The sequence below is a fragment of the Apium graveolens genome, chromosome 2 (assembly GCF_009905375.1).
Source record: "Apium graveolens cultivar Ventura chromosome 2, ASM990537v1, whole genome shotgun sequence".
Lineage (NCBI taxonomy): Eukaryota > Viridiplantae > Streptophyta > Magnoliopsida > Apiales > Apiaceae > Apium > Apium graveolens.
Window position 1 is genome coordinate 294,668,475 of NC_133648.1, and position 21,720 is coordinate 294,690,194.

A 21,720-nucleotide genomic window follows, 5' to 3' on the forward strand; every position below is an offset into this window, starting at 1 on the left:
CAAGTAAGATGGTTAAAGTTACCTACGAATCATGCATAACAAATACATGAACCTATGCTAGCATGGCAAGTTCTAAACCTCTAAATCCACTGTCGCTTCAATAGAGATTAACACGCTATCTTATATGTTAGCTACGTACATAAGATGAATAAGCACAACCGATACTAGGATATCAATCAATCACCACACACCAAGATATCGAAACAAATTAATTATTGAAATCCATAAGTAAATCCGCTAGAATCCCATGATAACGATTAGCTCATAATTGAACTCATCGTCACCATGGGTTCCAATGAAAACATGGTATAAACAAGGTCTTCATAAACTGAATAATAATTAAAGTACGACGAATAAACGAGATCTAGGTTCAACAAGAACGAAAATGAGCATCCAAAGTTACAACTATTTTCAAAGAATCACAAGTAGAAAACAAGATCTTCTTTTTCAGAGTTGTTTTGTGCTTCTAGGTCTTCTCCTTGATCTCCCAATCTTCCCGGATGATGAAAACCCTTTTTTTAAGTATATATAAGCCTATATTGGATCCGGACCCTTAAAATCGTCAAATTCCACTCAAAAAAGGCTTTTTCAGCGAAATCAGCGAAGTCAGCCGCGCATCAGCATGCGGCCGCCTAGCACCAGCAGGCGGGCGCCTGCTAGCACGCAGGCACCTGACACCAGCAGGCGGACGCCTGCAGCCTTTTGGGAAAATTCTGATGAATCTTAGTTTGCCCGTAACTTAAGTTCTACTCGTCAGAATTAGGCGATTCAATTGTCTACGCAAAGCTAACGAGATTCTCTACAACTTGACAATGGCCTTAGCTTCCAAATCTGATCACTTTTCATCGTATTTCCTTTAAAAACTCCTTTCTTCATTTAACTGATACCTGAAATGCAATAACACAAAAACACATCAAAATACCAACAACTTGAGTCCAAAACACCAATTTAAGCTTGTAATAAAGCGTTCCAAGTGGATATAAAATTTACTTATCATACCCCCAAACTTGAATCGATGTTTGTCCTCAAGCATAAACAAACTCAAAACTACAAAACAAACCTAATGCATGAATGCAACTACATGAATACAACTAAATAATAATCCAATCGATCCCCTCAGAATAACCATAACCAAATGAATAAGCCAATTCCTCTAAGAATGCAATGACTTAAAACAGAGTTCGAATAAATCCCACAAACCAACTCACAAACCAGAAACGTGCGTGTGTGGAATGCTTAACAGATATCTCTCGATACTAGATCAATAACCATAACTTATCTATCATCGAAACAATCAAAAGTTTATAAACAAAATAGACAATAAACGCATTATGACTCACAACACCTCCTTTCTACTAGAGTTATACAAGGATTCACACTATTATTGAACACATAACAAAAATGTTTATTTGACCGTGCAATGAATGAGGTCCCAAAAGACTTATGCAATAATACCCATGTAACGAGCGTTAGGTTAGCGGATCCCAAACTATAAAAGCCTTAGGTCACTAGGCACCAAGTCCCCTAGAACTTAATAACTCGAGTATTAAAGCGCCCACTCTTGATCAATTATGCATAAACAGATACTTTTTTTTTCTTTTTTTTCTTTTTTTCTCTTTTTTTTTAATAATTTTTGAATGAGTGCGTTTCGCTCCATCTCATTCAACCCTAGACTACTCATAAAAATATGAGCCGGCTACTAGACATTTTGACGCCTAGCCTTACAACAACTAGCAATGAAATCCAAGTTTTTCTCCAGATAAAAAAAATCAGTGTTTTTATGTCATTACGAGAATATCACAAATTCTAAATATAACCAAGTGATTAAATCTCAACAACAAACAAGTATGATCATGATCTAGATCAAAAGAAACCCTATAAGACTTTGTGAAAATATTTGTTTCTAACATGCAAATCAATTCATTAGGACTCAAACATCCCTCTATTCGTCATCACCACACTCAAATCAACATCAACTTATCAAATATCATAGTTCATCTTAAGGGATCATGCTAAATATGCATGAAAATGCAATTATATGAAATCACATAAAAACAAAAACAAATATGCAAACAAATATGTCCTAAATGAACAAGCATGCAAAAATATGAATGAACTAAAAATAAACATGCAATATGAATCTATATGAATCTATATAGACACACACACTACTAATCCTTACATTATCACCCCCAAACTTAAAATTTTCAATGTCCTCATTGAAGGTAATAATAATGATTTCAGGCATATCTAATTACCGGGAGAGTCACCCGCGTCGGCTGGAGGATCAGGTGGCCAATGAACCTCGCCACCAGTGTCTCGAACAACAGTACCGAAAGTGTATGTCAAATCTTCAGCAAAATATCGGTGGATGACATGCGTGGCCTCCATACGTCTAGTCAATCTTCTATATTGTGCATCACCAACACCAGTCCTATCAACTACCTATTGCACATGAGAAGAACCCTCTATAGGCACTGTAGGATTCGTTCGACTACCCTCTACATCATCAAAAATATAACCCAAGCCCTTATCATGGGGTGCACCTAAGAATGCATAACTCAAGTGATCAGGTAGTGGGTGAAGCTCAAGTGTGGAAACATCTTCAATAGACGGCTCGAGACGCTCCTGAGAAATTTTTAACTCTGCTAACCCAAGAGAATCGAATGACATATCCAACTTCCTCTTCCACGGAAGTGCATTCAAATCCTGCAATTGCTCTGGCTCTGAATTTACTACAGAGTCGACCCACTCTACTTTAAAGCACTCGTCTTTAGTTGTGGGTAACTTTATTTCCTTGAACACATTAAAAGTGACCTTTTGATCGTAAACCTTCATCGAAAGCTATCATTTTTGCACATCGATCATAGTTCGGCCTGTAGCCAAGAATGGTCTTCCCAAGATAATGGGAATCTTCTTATCTTCCTCGAAATCAAGAATTAAAAGTCAGCAGAGAAGATGAGTTTATCCACCTTGACCAAGACATCCTCCACTATACCTCATGGATAAGCGATGGAACGGTCAGCTAGTTACAATGACATGTATGTTGGTTTCGGATCAGGCAGACCAAGCTTCTTGAAGATAGATAAGGGCATCGGATTGATGCTAGCTCCTAAATCACATAAACACTTGTCGAACGACAAGTTTCCGATGGTGCAAGGAATAGTGAAGCTTCCAGGATCTTTAAGCTTCGGAGGCAACTTCTGTTGCAGAAAAGCACTGCATTCCTCTGTTAGAGCAACGGTCTCTAAGTCATCGAGCTTCACTTTCTGAGAGAGAATACTTTTCATAAACCTCGCATAGCTAGGCATCTGTTCAAGAGCTTCAGGGAAAGGTATGTTGATATGAAGTTTCTTGGACACCTCCAAAAACTTCTCAAACTACTTATCCAACTTTTTCATCTGCAGCCTATTAGGAAAAGGAGGTGGAGGATAGATTTATTTATCCCCTGTATTACCCTCAGGAGGAGTATGTTACACAATAGTCTTCCTTGGTTCCACTTCCGCTTCCTTCTGCACTTCTTCTTTAGCCAAAACTTTAGATTCTGGAACTTGAGATTTTTCAGGGCTTGCAACCTTCCCAGATCTCAATGTAATTGCCTTAACCTGCTCTTCTGCTTCTCTCTTGCCTGTAACTTCTGTATCACTAGAAAGCGTTCCTGGTAGTCGATTCAATAAGGCGTTATAAATTTTTCTTATCTGGTTATCCAGATTCTGGATACAAACAACCTGGCTTTGGCATATAAGAGCCTGGTTCTTGCACATAAGCCTCAACTCCACCAATTCAGATTTTTCATTCAAAGATAAACCTGCATCATGAGTTTGTTGTTGAAGTTGAAGTTGTTGTCTTGGTGCAAATTGTTGCTGAAAACCAGGAGGGTTGAATAGCTTATTTCCAAACTACTGGAATGGTTGTTACATCGCATTCTGATTGTTGCTCCAGCTGAAGTTAGGATGATTCCAGTTGTCAGGATGATAAGTGTCTGGAACTGGTTGTTGCGATCTCTGAAAGTTGCTCACAAACTGAGCTGATTCACTAGATATAGCGTATTGCTCCGTCGCATGCGAACCTGCATATAGCTCACAAACACTGGTTATCTGATTAACACCCAAGTTAGCAAGAGAATCGATCTTCATAGACAACTCCTTTAGTTGAGCAGTGATAGCCATAGATATATCCACTTCAAGAACTCCTGCTACCTTGCCCTATGGACATCTCTGGGTTGGATACTGATATTCATTAGCAACCATCAGTTCAATTAGATCATAAGCTTCCTCATAGCTCTTTGCCCATAATGCTCCGCCTGATGCTGCATCGAGCATGGGTCTGGACTGTGCTCCCGACCCATTGTAAGAACAATTGATGATCATCCAATCAGGAATTCCATGATGAGGACACTTCCTAAGCATCTCCTTGTAGCGCTCCCAAGCTTCACATATCGATTCTCCCGTTTGCTGCGCAAATTGAGTAATAGCATTCCTGAGTGCAGCTGTCTTCGCTATAGGGAAGAATTTAGTAAGAAACTTCTGAGCAAGATGTTCCCAAGTAGTAATCGAACCAGCTGGTAGAGAGTGTAACCATCTCTTAGCCTTGTCCCTCAGAGGGAATGGGAACAGTCTCAGCTTTACAATATCTTCAGAAACACCGTTGAACTTGAAGGTGTCGTAGATCTCAATGAAATCCCTAATGTGCATATTGGTATCTTCAGTTGGAGAACCCCCAAACTGGATTGAATTCTGCACCCATTGAATTATGCCAGGTTTGATCTCAAAGGTATTAGCTGTGATAGCTAGCCTGACAATGCTAGATTGAATGTCATTGATCTTGGGTTGAGAAAAATCCATCAAGGCTTTCGTTCGTGCTGCTGGATCTCCCATTGTAATGAGTACCAGAAACACAAACAAATAAACCGTGAAAGTAAAAGAATCCGAGTCAGTGAACTTTAACGACCACTGATGACAAGCACATAAACTAAAAATTAACATTGAGTCCCCGGCAGCGGCGCCAAAAACTTGTTAGGGCAAAAATATGCGTTAATATTCACGCAAGTATACGCGTTCGCAAGTAGTATAAGATATAAATCAGATTCGTTCCCACAGAGACTGGTTTAGGTTAAGTTCAACTTATGCACCTATGCAACAATGTATGGTTATCGCTCAATGCTAAGACAAATAACAAATTGGGTTTTATTAAAGTATGAGATTATACTAAATAACATTAACTAAGAGAATTGAGGTTGAATTACTATATATGACAAACATGGGACTCTAACTTCATTAAATACTTCATTCAATAGCCTTATTATTCTTAACCTTAGCATGTAATGGTGATTACACTAATTAGATAACACGAAACTAGTAAACGCCAACTTTCGTTGTACGAATACCATTCTACCAGACATCCACAAAAAAGATAAAAGCTGAATATGCACCAATTATATTGAGACCCTATATGTCTATAGAATTTGACAACATAACGGTTTAAGCGCAAGTTATTCATGATGATTACACAGGGCAAGTAAGATGGTTAAAGTTACCTACGAATCATGCATAACAAATACTTGAACCTATGCTAGCATGATAAGTTCTAAACCTCTATATTCACTGTCGCTTCAATAGAGATTAACACACTATCTTATATGTTAGCTACGCACATAAGACGAATAAGCATAACCAATACTAGGATATCAATCAATCACCACACACCAAGATATCGAAACAAATTAATTATTGAAATCCATAATTAAATCCGCTAGAATCCCATGATAACGATTAGCCCATAATTGAACTCATCGTCACCATGGGTTCTAATGAAAGCATGGTATAAACAAGGTCTTAATAAACTGAATAATAATTAAAGTACGAATAAACGAGATCTAGGTTCAACAAGAACGAAAATGAGCATCCAAAGTTACAACTATTTTCAAAGAATCACAAGTAGAAAATAAGATCTTTTTCGAAGTTGTTTTGTACTTCTAGGTCTTCTCCTTGATCTCTCAATCTTCCCGGATGATGAAAACCCTTTTTTTTAAGTATATATAAGCCTATATTGGACCTGGACCCTTAAAATCGTCAAATTCCACTAAAAAAAGGCTTTTTCAGTGAAATCAGCAAAGTTAGCCGCGCATCAGCACACGGCCGACTAGCACCAGCAGGCGGGCGCCTGCAGCCTTTCTGGAAAATTCTGATGAATCTTATTTTGCCCATAACTTGAGTTCTACTCATTAGAATTAGGCGATTCAACTGTCCACACGAAGTTAACGAGATTCTCTACAACTTGACAATGGCCTTGGCTTCCAAATCTGATCACTTTTCATCATATTTCCTTTATAAGCTCTTTTCTTCATTTTACTGATACCTGAAATGCAATAACACAAAAATACATCAAAATATCAACAACTTGAGTCTAAAACACCAATTTAAGCTTGTAATAAAGCGTTCCAAGTGGATATAAAATCCACTTATTAGGAATTTCCAGAACCGTTTCAATAGGCTTACGGGATTTCAAGCCCGGACAAATATAAATTTAAGAAGGCCAGACGAAGGAAATTAAAGGACAGGTAACCGTTTCCAAGTTTCGAACCAACAAAGGATCACAAGACCACCATTTCCAGACTGCAAGACATGTGGACGGAAATATGCAGGAGTTTACAATAAGCCGAATGTTACGTGCTTCAAATGCAAGCAGAAGGGACACTATTCCGGTGACTCCCCAGTAGGGAAGACAGAGATTACCTAATTTCAATGCGGAAGGAAAGGACATATTGCAAGATATTATAGAGGAGCAGCTATGACAGCAGGTATTTCGAGAGTTATGGCACTACCTCCTCCACCCCAAAATAATCAGTCTAGGGCAAAAACTTTCAATATGACAATGAAGGAAGCTGTGCGGAATCCGAGTGTGGTTGCAGGTATGCTTTCTGTGAACTCCGTAGATGTAAAAGTATTGATTGATTCTGGAGTAACAAGATTATTTATTTCTGAAGAATTTATCAGTAATTTATGTTGTGAAATTTAATGGTCGGGCGAGACGTTAATTATAAAGTTAGCGAATGACGACAAGTGCCCGTAGATCGGGTGTGTCCAGAATGTGATATCGTAATATGAGGACAACACTTTTCTGCTGACTTGATACCTTTCAAGTTAGGAGAATTTGATGTCATATTAGGAATGGATTGGTTAGCCGGTCATAATGCCCAAATTGATTGCGCGAATAAGAAAGTGAATTTGCAAACTGCGGATAATACAACGGTAATATTTAGATGAGAGAAATAGAAGAAAAGATTCCCTATGATGATGCAGACTAAACGATTGCTACGTGAAGGATGTAAATCTTATCTAGCCTATATACTGGATGTTAGCAAGGAAATTCTGAGAATCGAAGACATTCCCTTTGTATGTGAGTTTCCAAATGTATTTCCAGATGAACTTCCAGGCTTACCTCCAGAACGAGAAATCGAGTTTACTCATGATTTAGCGCTGGGTACGGAACCAGTTTCAAAAGCTCCGTATCAAATGGCACCTATTGAAATGAAAGAGCTGACGACCTAATTACAAGATATTTTGGATGGAGGAATTATAAGACCTAGTGTATCCCCATGTGGTGCACCGACACTATTTGTCAAGAAAAATGATGGTAGTATGGGACTATGTATCGACTATCGCTAGCTGAACAAGTTAACCATCAAGAACAAGTATACTTTACCAAGGATTGATGATCTGTTTGATCAACTGAAAGGAGCAGCATGGTTTTCTAAGATTGATTTGAGGTCAGGTTACCATCAATTGAAGATCAAGGCCGAGGATATTCCTAAAACTTCTTTTCGTACCAAATATGGACATTATGAGTTCCTCGTAATGGCATTCGGTTTGACCAATACACCAACAGCATTCATGGATCTGATGAACAGAGTTTTCAAGAAATACTTGGATAAGTACATAATTGTATTTATTGATGACATCCTGATCTACTTAAAGACTGAGGAAGAACATACAGAGCATCTAAGAATTAGTTTGGAAATCTTAAGAAGAAAACATCTTTACATGAAATTTTTGAAATGCGAGTTCTGGTTAAGAGAAGTACAATTTCTGGGCCATGTCATCAGTATTGAAGGAATCAAAGTTGATCCAACAAAGATTGAAGCTGTTTTGAACTGGGAAAGACCAAAGACACCTATAAAAGTCAGAAATTTCAATGGATTGGCTAGTTATTATCGAAGATTCGTCAAACATTTTGTCAAAATAGCTACGCCATTAACCAAGTTGACTTCAAAAGAATGAAAAGTCCGTATGGAACGAGAAATGTTAAGAAATTTTTCAAGGGTTGAAGAATCGACTGGTAACCGCATATGTATTGGTATTGCCATATGATCATGGGAATTTTGTTATTTACAGCGACGCTTCCTACCGAGGACTTGGGTGTGTATTGATGCAGCATGGTAACGTGATTGCATACGATTTCAGACATTTGAAACCTCACGAGCAGAAATATCTGACGCATGACTTGGAACTAGCTGCAATCGTGTTCGCACTAAAGCTTTGGAGACATTATCTCGATGGTGAGAAGTGTGAAATTTATACTGATCACAAAAGTTTGAAGTATATCTTCACACAGAAGGAGCTCAACATGAGATAACGATGATGGATATAATTAATCAAAGACTATGATGTGTCAATCAATTATCATCCGGGAAAGGTAAATGTTATAGTAGATGTGCTCAGCCAAAAAGAAAGACTGAATATGTTAACTTCTTCATAAGAGTTTGTCAGAGAATTTGAGAAATTAGAGATTGAGGTTCGTATTCCTGAAGAGTCCACAGAAATGAATTATACAATGACGTTTCAACCAAAGCTGTTAGAAAAGATTCGAAGATATCAAGAGGAGATAATGAGTCAGAAAAGCGACAGTTTAACAGGAGAGGAAATTACAAGCCAGAAGGATGACAAGGGAATTTTATGATTTTCCTCAAGAATCTGGGTACCTAATGTAGCAGAACTGAAAGAAAAAATCTTATGATACGCTCATGGCTCAAGATACTCCATTCATCCAGGAAGCACAAAGATGTATAGTGATCTGAAAGAAAATTTTTGGTGGCTAAACATGAAAAAGGAAATAGCGGAATGGGTAAGCAAATGTTATACGTGTTAACAAGTCAAGGCAAAGCATCAGCGTCTGAACGGATTACTACAACCACTAGAAATTCCGGAATGGAAATAGGAACATCTTGCGATGAATTTCGTAGTAGAACTTCCAAGAACTAGGGCAAACTATGATGCAATTTGGGTCATTATTGACAGACTAACGAATTCAGCACATTTTCTCCCCATCAACGAAAGATTCTCATTTGACAAGTGAGTTCACTTATATCTTAAGGAACTTGTGATGCGGCATGGAGTTCCTGTATCAATTGTATCCGATCGAGATCCACATTTTAATTCAAGATTTTGAAGATAATTTCAGGAATTCTTGGGCACTAAATTGAATATGAGCACCTTATATCATCCACAGACGGACGGGAAAAGCGAAAGAAAGATCCAAACAATTAAAGATATGCTACGAGTATGTGTATTATATTTTGAAGGTAGTTGGGATGAACATTTACCGTTAGTGCAATTTTCTTACAACAATAGCTATCATGCCAACATTGGAATGCCACCCTATGAAGCCTTATACGGAAGAAAGTGCATGTGTCGGCCTCAACCCCGGGGTCAGGAGTTGACGTCATGAATAATAACAAATCAAAAATATAATACAACCAACTCATTCTTATTTAATATAAACACCCCTTAATAAGATCTTTTTCAGGTTCAAGTATGACTTAGGTTATATAACTATTACAACCTGTTAGGTCCCAATTTGTTTGTAGAAGGGGGGGTTGAATGCAAACAATACCGTTTAGTCGAATAAAATGCGGAATAAAATTGTGAAACAAAATTCAAGTTAAATAAAACTTTTATTAAACTTGAAAGGTGTTACAACTACGGTATCGGTTACAAGGGATTAATCTCAAATCAATTATTACAAATCTAGAATAAATTCGACATGAACTTTTTCTATTTTTGTAATTAAAAGATCAAATGCTAAAAGCGATTTGAGATTAAGTTCTAGGGATTTTAATCCGCTAGATTGATACACAAGAACAAGAGAGTGATTTCTAGTTGATTGGATTTAACTTTACAAGCTAGAAATTGTAATCTTGAATTAGCAGATAAGATGAAATATTTGGCTGCTTGTTCTCTTTTTGTTCTTGGCTTCTGTTTGATTGCTCTCTGTATATTTAAGTAAATTGGATGCTTCTACTTCTATTTAATCAACACAGCCGAGATCAAAATGAACTGGTATGACAATCATTTGTCCAATAATACTTTTGGTGTGACAATCTTTTAGAGCTAGCAAGACAATTAAAATGAACTAGCAAGACTTTCGGTATGACTATTGATTGTCATACCGATTGTCATATTAGTTCAAATGAAATTGTCTTACTGAATTAATAAGTGATTTTAATCTAAATAATAATTCTATCAAGACAATCAACTGAATTATCATGACTTTCGGTATGACAATCAATTGTCATACCGATTGTCATACTAGTACAATCAGTTGTCTTTTTAGAATTAAAACAGATTTTAATCAATTAAAATTCTGAAAAACCTTAATATTAATTCAGAATTAATTAATCAATTAATTTAATTAATCAAATAAATTAATCTTTGCAGATATAATTTATTTTCATAATTAAATTATATGACTTAATTAATTAATAGAGAATTAATACTAACCCTGAGCAGCATCCATTCTTCTGACAATCTTCTGAAAGTCACTGAGACTTATGAATCAATTCCGTCACTTCAATGCTGACACTCGATGTACTGTCTGGTTCATGAGTGACTAACTTTCGTGACGTTTCTTCATGTCTTGACTTTGTTGTTCTGATTGAATCCTTGTAATAAATGATACCTTGACGAGATTTCTGTCATTTGATTAAATCCACGATCTTGATTTATATCACTGAGGCATGATCAAATTCTTGAACTTCTTCCAGTGAATCTTCAAGTCTGCAGATGAACAATGTTTCTTTATTCTTTGACAGATGTTACTTTGTGAGATCTCTCTGATGATTGATCCACTATTTACTTATTACATTCTTATTTGAGTTGAGTTAAATACTCGAATAAACGAGTAGGCTATGACATATGCCTTTCAATCTCCCCCTATTTGCTTGTTAGACAATAACAACAAATACCTAGAGGATAACTCAACTAACAAATAAGAAAAAGATATAAACAGTAAGGTAAAGTAAATAGCAGAAAAGTTCTGGATTATATTTAACATTTTCCAGATTCCAAATGAAATTTACAAGTGAATACAAGATAGATGTTCCTCTAGCCTGAACATATAACTACATTAGACTATCTTGATTCATAACGCTCTAATCATATTACATTGAGTTTTGAGCTAATTGACTTCAGTTGTCTTCTCTTCTGACTTCACCTTCTTCTAAATCTTGAAGCAATTCCTTGTCAAAGACACGATCCTTTTCTGAAGTGAAGCTTGCAGGTCTGACTGGTTGAACTCCAACTGACTTCAGCTTATTCTTGAGTTGATTGTACCTTTTAACATTCTTTTCACAATAAGCTTGAATCAAGTCAGCAGCTTGAGTCTTCAACATGGATGAATATCCAGCAGTTCTCAAATGATGTTCCATCCAGACCAGATGCTTAGCTGAGTAGTCTTTAAGAGATTGTACATCTAGCTGACAGATTTGAAGACAATTAGACTTAAAGAATCTCACCTGATGAGGATTGTTGGCCACTTGAGGACTAGCCCTGCTGGCAAACTCTTTAAGCCTTTCTCGAAGAACTTCATTCAATTCTGAGCTTCTTTTGACTTTGTTTAAAAGAACCCAAATCTCTGACAAAGAACGATTCTCAAATAGATGAAGTGACACCTTGAAAGATCCTTCACTCTGACAATATACAAAAATGCTCATCTCATTTAGGGATCTATCAAAAGCAGCTGTGATCCTTGAGACTTCAGTCTTGATAGCATTCATGTACATGTCATTGTTAGGATTTGAGATTTCCAGCTTGTCAAGAAGATGTAAGAACTGCCTATCATTGTTAGTGCTCAGCTGAGGTATATCAAGTACTCTCCTAGCTTCATCCCATTTTTCACCAATCTTTAGTCTGACATCTCTTCTCCTTTCTTGAGACTTAATGTCATGAAGACGTTGCTTTTGAAGAGTTTCTGTTCTTTGTATGTCTTTCCTCCTGTCAATGATCTGAGAGACCTTCTTGAGTTCAGCTTCTTTTCTTAGCATCTCTGACTGCTCTTTCTGAAATTCTTTCTCAAACCTAGGATCCACTGTATCTTCCTCTTCCCAATCTTCAAAATCACTTTCCTCTTCAGCTTCAAATAACCCATCTTTATCTTCCTGAACTGGTTCAGTGGGAATGTCAAAAATGTCAAAGTCATCATGTTCTCCACTGTAGTAGACATCATCAGCCTTTCCTTTGTTTCCAGCAGAGGTATCTTTTTCCTTCCCTTTGGCACTACTCCCTTTCTTCTCCCCCTTAGTTGAGGGATCCTCTACTGACTTTCCTTTGGAACCTCCATCACCTCCAGAGCCTGATCCTCCACCAGACGGTCCTTCAAAATAAGCTCTTTGTTCTTCATTAGGACAATGAGAATTCTTGATCATGTAATATAGGTGCTTCATCCCTTCATTGAGATGTTCCATGCCCGTCTCTATCTTTAGAAATCTTGAGGAGTCCAGTGAATGATTCATCTCAACGAGGTCTTCAAGAGAAGTCATTCTTGTATGTAGAGAGCAGAAGTTGGATATGTCATCAGCTGATAAATTTGGAGTGTCCTGAATAGAATTGAGCTTTGGTATTATAGTGGTCTTTAGATCTGAGATGTCATTCCTTATGATTGCAAGCTGATTGTTGACAGAGGTGGAAGAAGAAGACCGTTCAACCACTTGTGCTTTGAATGCTTGAGCTTCAGCTTGGCTTTTAGCAAGTTCTTCTTTTAGGGCAGCAATCTGAGCTAACAGGTTTACAGTATCAGTGTCTGTGTGTGCTCTCACCTGAATTTCACTCGTGTTTGGTTCACTCATCTCACGTGCATGTGTTTCTCTCAATATAATTGCTCGTGAGGAGTCTTCCAGTTGCTGTTCTTGTGTACCTGCATTAAAAATCACCCTAGCCTCTTCAAGAGAGGTCAGTGGTGGTGCAATGGGAATTCGCGAGTCCCGATCCTCAGTCAAACCTATCAAATCTTTTGGAATAGATGTCTGAATTGCTTCAGGGATAGATTGACCGAGTTGCCCTCCACTTTCTCCAGATAAATTTGCGAGTGGAGAATCCCATAAGGGAGCCAGAGGTGTTGGATCTGGGAGGGGAGAAAATGACTCTATTAAAGATGGCGGAGAGTCAGATTTTCCCTCTGAAGCATGTGACTGCTCTTCTGCCGTAACTATGGCAGGCACTGTAACCGACTCTACGTGCACTCCTCGCTGTGTGTCCTGAGTATGATCTGGGGAAGTGTATGGTTCCATTATGAGTAATGGAATTGTGCTTGACTCAGTACAAGATGCCATGGCCCTATGGCGAATTTCAATAGATGCATCCTGTTGAGAGAATGCCTCTAGTAACTGTTCATTGGCCATTTCAAAGTCCATGTCCTGTTGAGAGGACAAGGATGGGCTTTCAGATGCCTCAGAATATGTTCTTCTTTTCTTAGGAGGAGGCAGAGCTGAGGGTTCACTCATATTTAACAGTGTACTACTTCCTAGTAATCTCCTGGGTAACATTTTAGACAGTGGGGGAGAGGTTGAGATAGAATGAGACTCTGTGTTTGGCTCTATGACCTGGGATTGAAGCTGTGGTTCTACAACTTCATGGTCAGCCCTATCAACCACTGGGGGTCTGTCAACAGAAGTAGGAAGAGAGTGAGAGTGAGGAATTACTACCTGTAATGGAAGAGCCTGGGTGGCTTGAACCACTGGAGGTTGAGGTTGCTGTTCATGGCCGGGAAGATTGAAAATAGGTAAGGGAATATAATTGGCCATGAAAGCAGATACAAGTGCTGGAACTTGCATGAATTTGAAGGTTGTGTCTTGGCGAGTGTAAATCTTTTTGCTAACTGGAGGGGGTTCAGTTACAGCAGAGTTAGCAAAAAGGGCTTTGTGTTCAGGGGTGAGTAGATGATCTGCTATAAGCATGAGAAAACGAGCATAGTAACATGATACCCTACGATTTGTAGAATGATCACGTAAAGCAGAAGTTAGACGTCTCAAGAGAATGGGAAAAAGTAGTTTGCCAAAATTGATCCTTTGATTGAAAACAACCGCAAGACCAATATACTGCAGAGTGGAAGTGATGTTATGAAAATTGGAATTTGTGCAGTTGGCAAACACTTTGGAAAGTGTATCGAAGAAAATATCCCATTCAGACACCAAATTTGATTTAGAAAGTTTGGTTAAATTGATCACCCCCTGATAGTGAATAGCATTGAAAAAATTTGTGATATCATTTTCAGAGGGTAAATTACAGAAATTGTCTAGTGGAAAATTTAACGCACGATTGACGACTGTTTCATCAACTACATACTGTGTGTTTGCGACGGTGAATGAAAAAGATTTTGACTCATCGGCCACAGTAGAAGTTGTGCAAATCAGTCTAAGTAGATCGACGTTTAAAATCACATTTGATTTAATAGCAGAGCTAACAATCGAATGGTCATTTAAAAATCTAATCCATGGCTTAAATTTTTCAACATCACATTTTTCCGGATTAAAATAACCAACCTGATTATGCGCGACAATTTGGAAATTGAGAGCTATTTAAAATAATAATAAGACACACGCTTTTCAGAATTTTAAGAATAATATTAAGAAAATTCAAATTAATTAAATTAATTTAATAATTTGAATTAAATTAATTATAATCGAAAAATTTAGACAGAAATGTATCTCGTTAAAATTCCTAACTCACAAACACAGTTTTTTTACAAACCAAAAGACACAAATCAGAAATTGAAAATAAAAATAAAAAGTTCAAAATCAACAAACACAAATTGAATTTGAAGGGGCAAACTGATTTTTATTAATTTTTTTTTTAATAAAATTTCAACAACACCTCTGTATATATATACTTGTATGTATATATCACAAAGTGATGAATCAGTTTGCTGAGTAAAAACTCGAGCAAGGAAAGAGCAGTTCTATTGATTTGGTTCGAAGAGAGAGAAGAGAGAAAGTGAAGAGAGAAAAACAAACTGTTCGAATTTTTAGAAGTGATTAACTGTTGAAATGGTTTAAAACAATACACACACACGCTTTTATATAACAGCTGGTATGACAATCCGGGATTGTCATACCGATTGTCATACCAGGCAAAAAGAAAGAAAAACAATAGAATAAGTATTAAAATTATAACTGGTATGACAATCTGATAGTCATACCGATTGTCATACCAGTATAATAATAAAATGAAACTAATTATATATATGGTTATAACTGGCAAGACAATCGATAGTCATATCGATTGTCTTGCCAGTATAAACTATACCGACATATTCAAATATATACAAACATATACTAAAATGACTTTCAGCATGACAATTCAATTGTCTTGCCGATTGTCATTGCAGTAGAAAATAAAATAAAAGGAACAGACTACTATATATGTACTGAAACTATATTACAAAATAGTAAAACTGAAATAAAAACTTATAATTTTTACAGAAACAAAGACAATATATCAGAATTTATTATTTTTATTCCAAAAATAGATTTCTATTGAATTTTATCAAATAAAATTCATAGAAAAATATTTTTAGAGGAAATAAAATATTCTGAGGTATTTTAAATTAACAAGTAGGGAAAATAAAAATAGATAAGATAATATATATTACATAGAAATAAGCAAGAAATATGATAAAATGATAAAATAAATTTGCAAATGAATTTTTCATTTATGAAAAATTCATTTGTAAATTCATTCAAGAACAGATCCCAGATATTAACTAAATTAATCACTAAAACTATTCAACATGCCCAATTTACCAACTAATCTGGTAAATGTGGATTCGTCAAGTGGTTTAGTGAAAATATCTGCTATTTGTTCTTCTGTTGGAACAAAAAATAGTTCAACAATACCATTCATGACGTGCTCTCTAATAAAATGATACCTGATGTCAATGTGCTTTGTCCTCGAGTGCTGCACAGGGTTGTTGGTGATGGCTATTGCACTTGTGTTGTCACATAAAATAGGAATCTTGTTCAATACAGAGCCATAGTCTCGTAGTTGGTTCCTAATCCACAAGATCTGAGCACAACAGCTTCCAGCAGCAATATATTCAGCCTCGGCCGTTGAGTTGGAAACTGTTTGCTGTTTCTTGTTGTACCATGAGACTAGCCTGCTTCCTAGGAATTGACAACTTCCTGAGGTGCTTTTCCTATCAACAACACTTCCTGCATAATCTGAATCTGTATATCCGACAAGGTTAAAACCAGATTCTTTAGGGTACCAAATACCTAGATTTGGTGTTCCCTTAAGATATCTTAAGATTCGTTTAACAGCAACGAGATGAATATCTCTAGGATCCGCTTGGAACCTTGCACATAAACATGTAGCATACATAATATCTGGTCTACTTGCAGTAAGATAGAGTAACGAGCCAATCATACCTCTGTAGCTTGTGACATCTACCTTAATGGAGTTTTCACATGGTCCAAGCTTGACAGCTGTAGTTGATGGAGTCCTTGCTGATGCAGAATCCTCTAGATTGTACTTTTTGAGGAGTTCCTTGAGATACTTGGATTGACAAATAAATGTTCCATCTAACCTTTGATTTACTTGTAATCCAAGAAAGAACTTCAGCTCTCCCATCATGCTCATTTCAAACTTGCTGTGCATTAACTTAGCAAATCTCTTACAGAGATTATCATTAGTAGACCCAAATATTATATCATCCACATAGACTTGGACTAATATAGTATCATTCTTATGTTTTTTAGAAAAGAGAGTTTTGTCTATGACACCTCTAATAAAGCTATTTTCAATAAGAAATTCAGAGAGAGTGTCATACCATTTTCTTGGAGACTGTTTTAGCCCATAGATAGCCTTGAAAAGAAAGAAGACAAAATCCAAATGATCTGGATCTTCAAAACCAGGAGGTTGCTCTACATATACCTCTTCATCCAGCTTTCCATTCAGAAAGGCGCTCTTGACATCCATTTGATAAACTTTAAAGTTTGAAAATGCTGCGAATGCCAGAAATATTCTGATGGCCTCAAGTCTAGCCACTGGAGCATAGGTTTCATCATAATCAATGCCTTCAGCTTGAGAATACCCTTTAGCTACCAGTCTTGCCTTGTTTCTTGTAACCACACCATCTTCATCTAGTTTATTCCTGAATACCCACCTAGTACCAACAGCTTTCTTGTGTACAGGCCTAGGTACCAGTTTCCAGACTTGTTGACTTTCAAACTGATTGAGTTCATCTTGCATAGCAATCACCCAATCTGGATCAGTCAGTGCTTCTTCAATTTTCTTAGGTTCCATCTCAGAAAGAAATCCTGAGAACAGACACTCATTTTGAGTAGCACGTCTAGTTCTGACTCCAACATCTGGATCACCAATAATCAACTCAAAAGGGTGAGCTTTATTCCAGACTGTCTGTCTTGGAAGATGTGATCTTGATGATTCGCCTTGAAATTCATTGTGATGTTGTGTCCTACTAGATGATCCTTCAGCATCTCCCCCTGAGTTGTTGCCATGTTGACTTGAAGATTCTCCGTTAGTAGCAGTGGTATCTCCATTGTTGCCAAAGTTTCCATCACTATTACCTTGAGTATCATCAGGATTAACAGGTTCTTCACCAGCAACAACCTCAGGTTCTTGACCATGTTCTGATTCTGAATCTGACGTATCATCAAACTTCAGTTTCTCAGAAGGATCTTCAGTTTGGATACTAGGGAGTTTAGTGTCATCAAATGTAACATTGACACTTTCAGTTACTTTGTGTTGATCAATGATATACACTCTATACGATCTTCTTCCATATCCAACAAAAATACCCTCATATGCCTTTGCCTCGAACTTACCACGACGATCATCTCCATCCTTGAGCACGAAGCATCTGGCACCAAATACATGAAAGTATTTGATAGAAGGTTTCTGTTCATTCAAAATCTCATAAGGAGTTTTCATGAAGTCTTTGTTGATTAGAGTTCGATTCTGAGTATAACATGCAGTATTGACAGCTTCAGCCCAAAAGTACATTGGAAGACCTGATTCATTTAACATCGTTCTTGCAGCTTCAATCAATGTACGATTCTTCCTTTCTACCACTCCATTTTGCTGAGGGGTTCTAGGAGCTGAAAATTGTCTGGTAATCCCTTTGTCTGTACAGAATCCATTGAGAAGTGTATTCTTGAATTCTGTCCCATTATCTGACCTTATTGCTCTAACAGGGACGTTAGAATCTAACTCAATCATCTTGATATGATCAATCACAACTTGTGGTGTTTCATCCTTAGAGTGAAGAAATAAAACCCACGTATACTTGGAATAGTCATCAACTATCACAAGACAGTAACACTTCTTTGACATAGAAAGGATATTAACTGGACCAAATAAATCCATGTGCAATAATTACAGAACACCAGTTATGGAAGATGTGTCAGTGCCTTTGTGACTTGCTTTCTTTGACTTTCCTTTCTGGCAAGCCTCACATAGTCCTTCTGGAGAGAATTCCAGCTGAGGCAGACCTCTTACCAATTCTCTTTTGACAAGAGAATTCATTGTTTTGAAATTGAGATGGGAAAGTCTCTTGTGCCATAGCCAACTCTCATCTGACGATGCCTTTGCATAGAAACAATTGACTTCAAGATTGCTTCCAGAGTTCATGTCAGCTACGAACAGATTTCCTTTCCGGATTCCCATTAAGGAGGGTTTTTCACTTTTCTTGTGCAGAATCTGACACTTCAGCTTGTCGAATAAAACATTGTAGCCGTTGTCACAGAACTGACTAATGCTAAGCAGATTGTGTTCAAGTCCTTGCACAACATATACATTTTCAATGATAACATTTCCAGCTTGCAAACAGCCATATCCCTCCGTTAAACCTTTGCTGTTATCTCCAAAGGTAACCACTGGGCCAGCTTTCTCAACCACATTTGATAGCAGGGCTCTATCTCCGGTCATATGTCTTGACGATCCGCTGTCAAGAATCCACACTACCGGTTGTACCTGTTTAATGCCCTGCAATACAAATGGATTAGAACTTCTTCGGAACCCAAGCTTGGCTGGGTCCGGCATACTTGTAAAATTGGCCTTTATCAGGCAAAACAACATTCTTAATTTCACTATTCTCAACATTCTCAATGACTGAACATTTGACCTTTAAAACAGCCTTATCAAATTTCTGTTTAGGCTTAGGCACAAATGTCTCCTTTCTAGCTTTAGGAGGAGTAGCAGTCTTAGACCTATCATGCTTTCTATTATTCACATGCTGACGAGGAGTAGTCTTATCATTAGAAACATGCTTACCATTAAAATAAGCAAACAACAGATTAAAAGCACAAGACATACAATCAGGAACACCACATGCTTTATGAGAAGGATTAACAATAGGCAACTTATGCATGGTAGACATGGCATTTGTGTTATCCAACTCATGTGTGTCTGAGTTAGTCTCAGTTGCTTTCACAACCTTGACTGGAACCTTTGACACACTTGACTTGGAGACAGCTTTCCCATTAGCATTATCTTCAGCACGGATTTCTTCTTGAATAATAAAAGAGGTCTCATCAAATGGTTCAGCAATTGATTCTTTATAGAGGGGTTCATCAACACCCTTAAGCACATGTGGTACTTCCCTGCCTTTAGCACATACATGAGGAGGGGAGTTTATGCCTAATTTTCCAATAGCAGCATTGTAATCATAACCTATTCCATGTGTTTGATTAACAGCTTGCTTATTGTAAAACTCTTTGGACTTCGAACAAGAATTAAAGTAAGCTTTAACCTTAGCCTCAAGACCGGTGATCTTGTCTTTGAGAATAGTTTCGAGTTGTCTATAACAGTCAACTCTATTCTCTAGAAAAGATACTTGTTCTTTTAGTTTATCTTGATTAATGTGCACAAGTCTTAATTCATTGACCTCTTTCTCAAGGTCTTTGATTTGTTGATTTAACAATTCATTATCACGACGAGCACAATCTAAGTTACCTCTTAGATGATAAACCATTTCAGCATCAGAAAGTTTTACCTCTTTTCTTGATGATGAGGTGCTTGCATTACTAGCCATGAGAGCAAGATTCCCAACTTTTTCATCTTCACTGTCAGTATCATCCCAGCTTCTTCCCTTTGCCAGGTACGCCCTTTCAGATTTACTCTTCTGATTAGAATCATAAGAGTTCTTCCTAGCTTGTTTTGGCTTCCTGCATTCTGTGGCAAAGTGTCCCAACTCATTACAGTTGAAGCATCGAATGGTGCTTCGATCAACCATCCCTGTTTTATACCCACCACTGCTGGTGTTAGAGGATGAAGATCCACCTTTCTGGAATCTGTTGTAGTTGGACTTGTACTTGAACTTGGGATTCCTTTTGAATCTGACATTTGAGAATCTCTTGACAATCAGGGCCATTGACTCATCCTCCAATTGCTCCAGTTCTTCCAAGGAATAATAATCATCTCCTGATTGATTTGTAGTAGGAGAATCAAATTCTGCTACTATCACATTATCTTCAACCTTGGAAGACTGTACCATTCTTTCTGACTGTTGAGATTGTTGTTGATATTGTGGTTGTTGTTGTTGTTCATCAGCTATTAGAGCAGTAGACGTGCTGACCACTCTTCCTTTCCCGTAAACTTCCTTCTGCTGAATCTGCTCCAACTCATAAGTCTTCAACACACCATAGAGCCTTTCCAAAGAAATCTCACTCAGATCTCTTGCTTCTCTTATGGCAGTGATTCTATGTTCGAGATGAGTTGGCAGTGTTAAAAGGAACTTTTTGTTGACCTCCCTGATGGAATAGTATTTACCATTAATGTTCAGGTTGTTGATCAATGCATTGTACCTCTCAAACACTTCAGTGATTCCTTCTCCTGGATTTGATTTGAAATATTCATATTCAGAGGTTAGGATTTCTAGTTTGTTCTCCCTAACTTCCTCTGTGCCTTCATTAATAATCTCAATAGTTTCCCAGATATGTTTGGAATCTTTACAATTCATCACATGTCTATTCATCAGGGGATTAAGGGAATCTACTAAGATTAATTGAAGGCTAGCATCCAGGGAAGCTTCTTCTATTTCAGCAGGAGAGAAATCCTCAGGATCCTTCACATAAGTTCTCGCTTTGGTGATCACCACATCATTTTCTATTACCTCTGGTTCCATAACCATAGGAATTTTTGGACCCTTCTTCAACACTTGCAAATATTTGGGATTAGCAACCTGTAAAAACAGTAGCATCTTCTTCTTCCACATAACATAATTCTCTTTATCGAAAAGTGGAATTTTAACGGTTCCAACTTTTTGTGTAGTCATTATGAATTTTTTTGAGTGAATAAAAAATTCAAGAAGTGAAAGAAACACAAAAGTCTAGGATCTAGATTTGTACGTTAATCAGAAGGCTCTGATACCAATTGTTAGGTCCCAATTTGTTTGTAGAAGGGGGGGTTGAATGCAAACAATACCGTTTAG

At 37.3% G+C, this 21,720-nt stretch overlaps 1 non-coding gene across 1 annotated transcript; it reads left to right on the plus strand.

Annotated features, from left to right (window-relative positions):
* The first annotated feature begins 4,380 nt into the window (after positions 1 to 4,380).
* Positions 4,381 to 4,487, plus strand: LOC141710296 (small nucleolar RNA R71). The gene has a single exon (XR_012570823.1). It is a non-coding gene; the product is annotated as a small nucleolar RNA R71 (small nucleolar RNA).
* Positions 4,488 to 21,720: the final 17,233 nt, after the last annotated feature.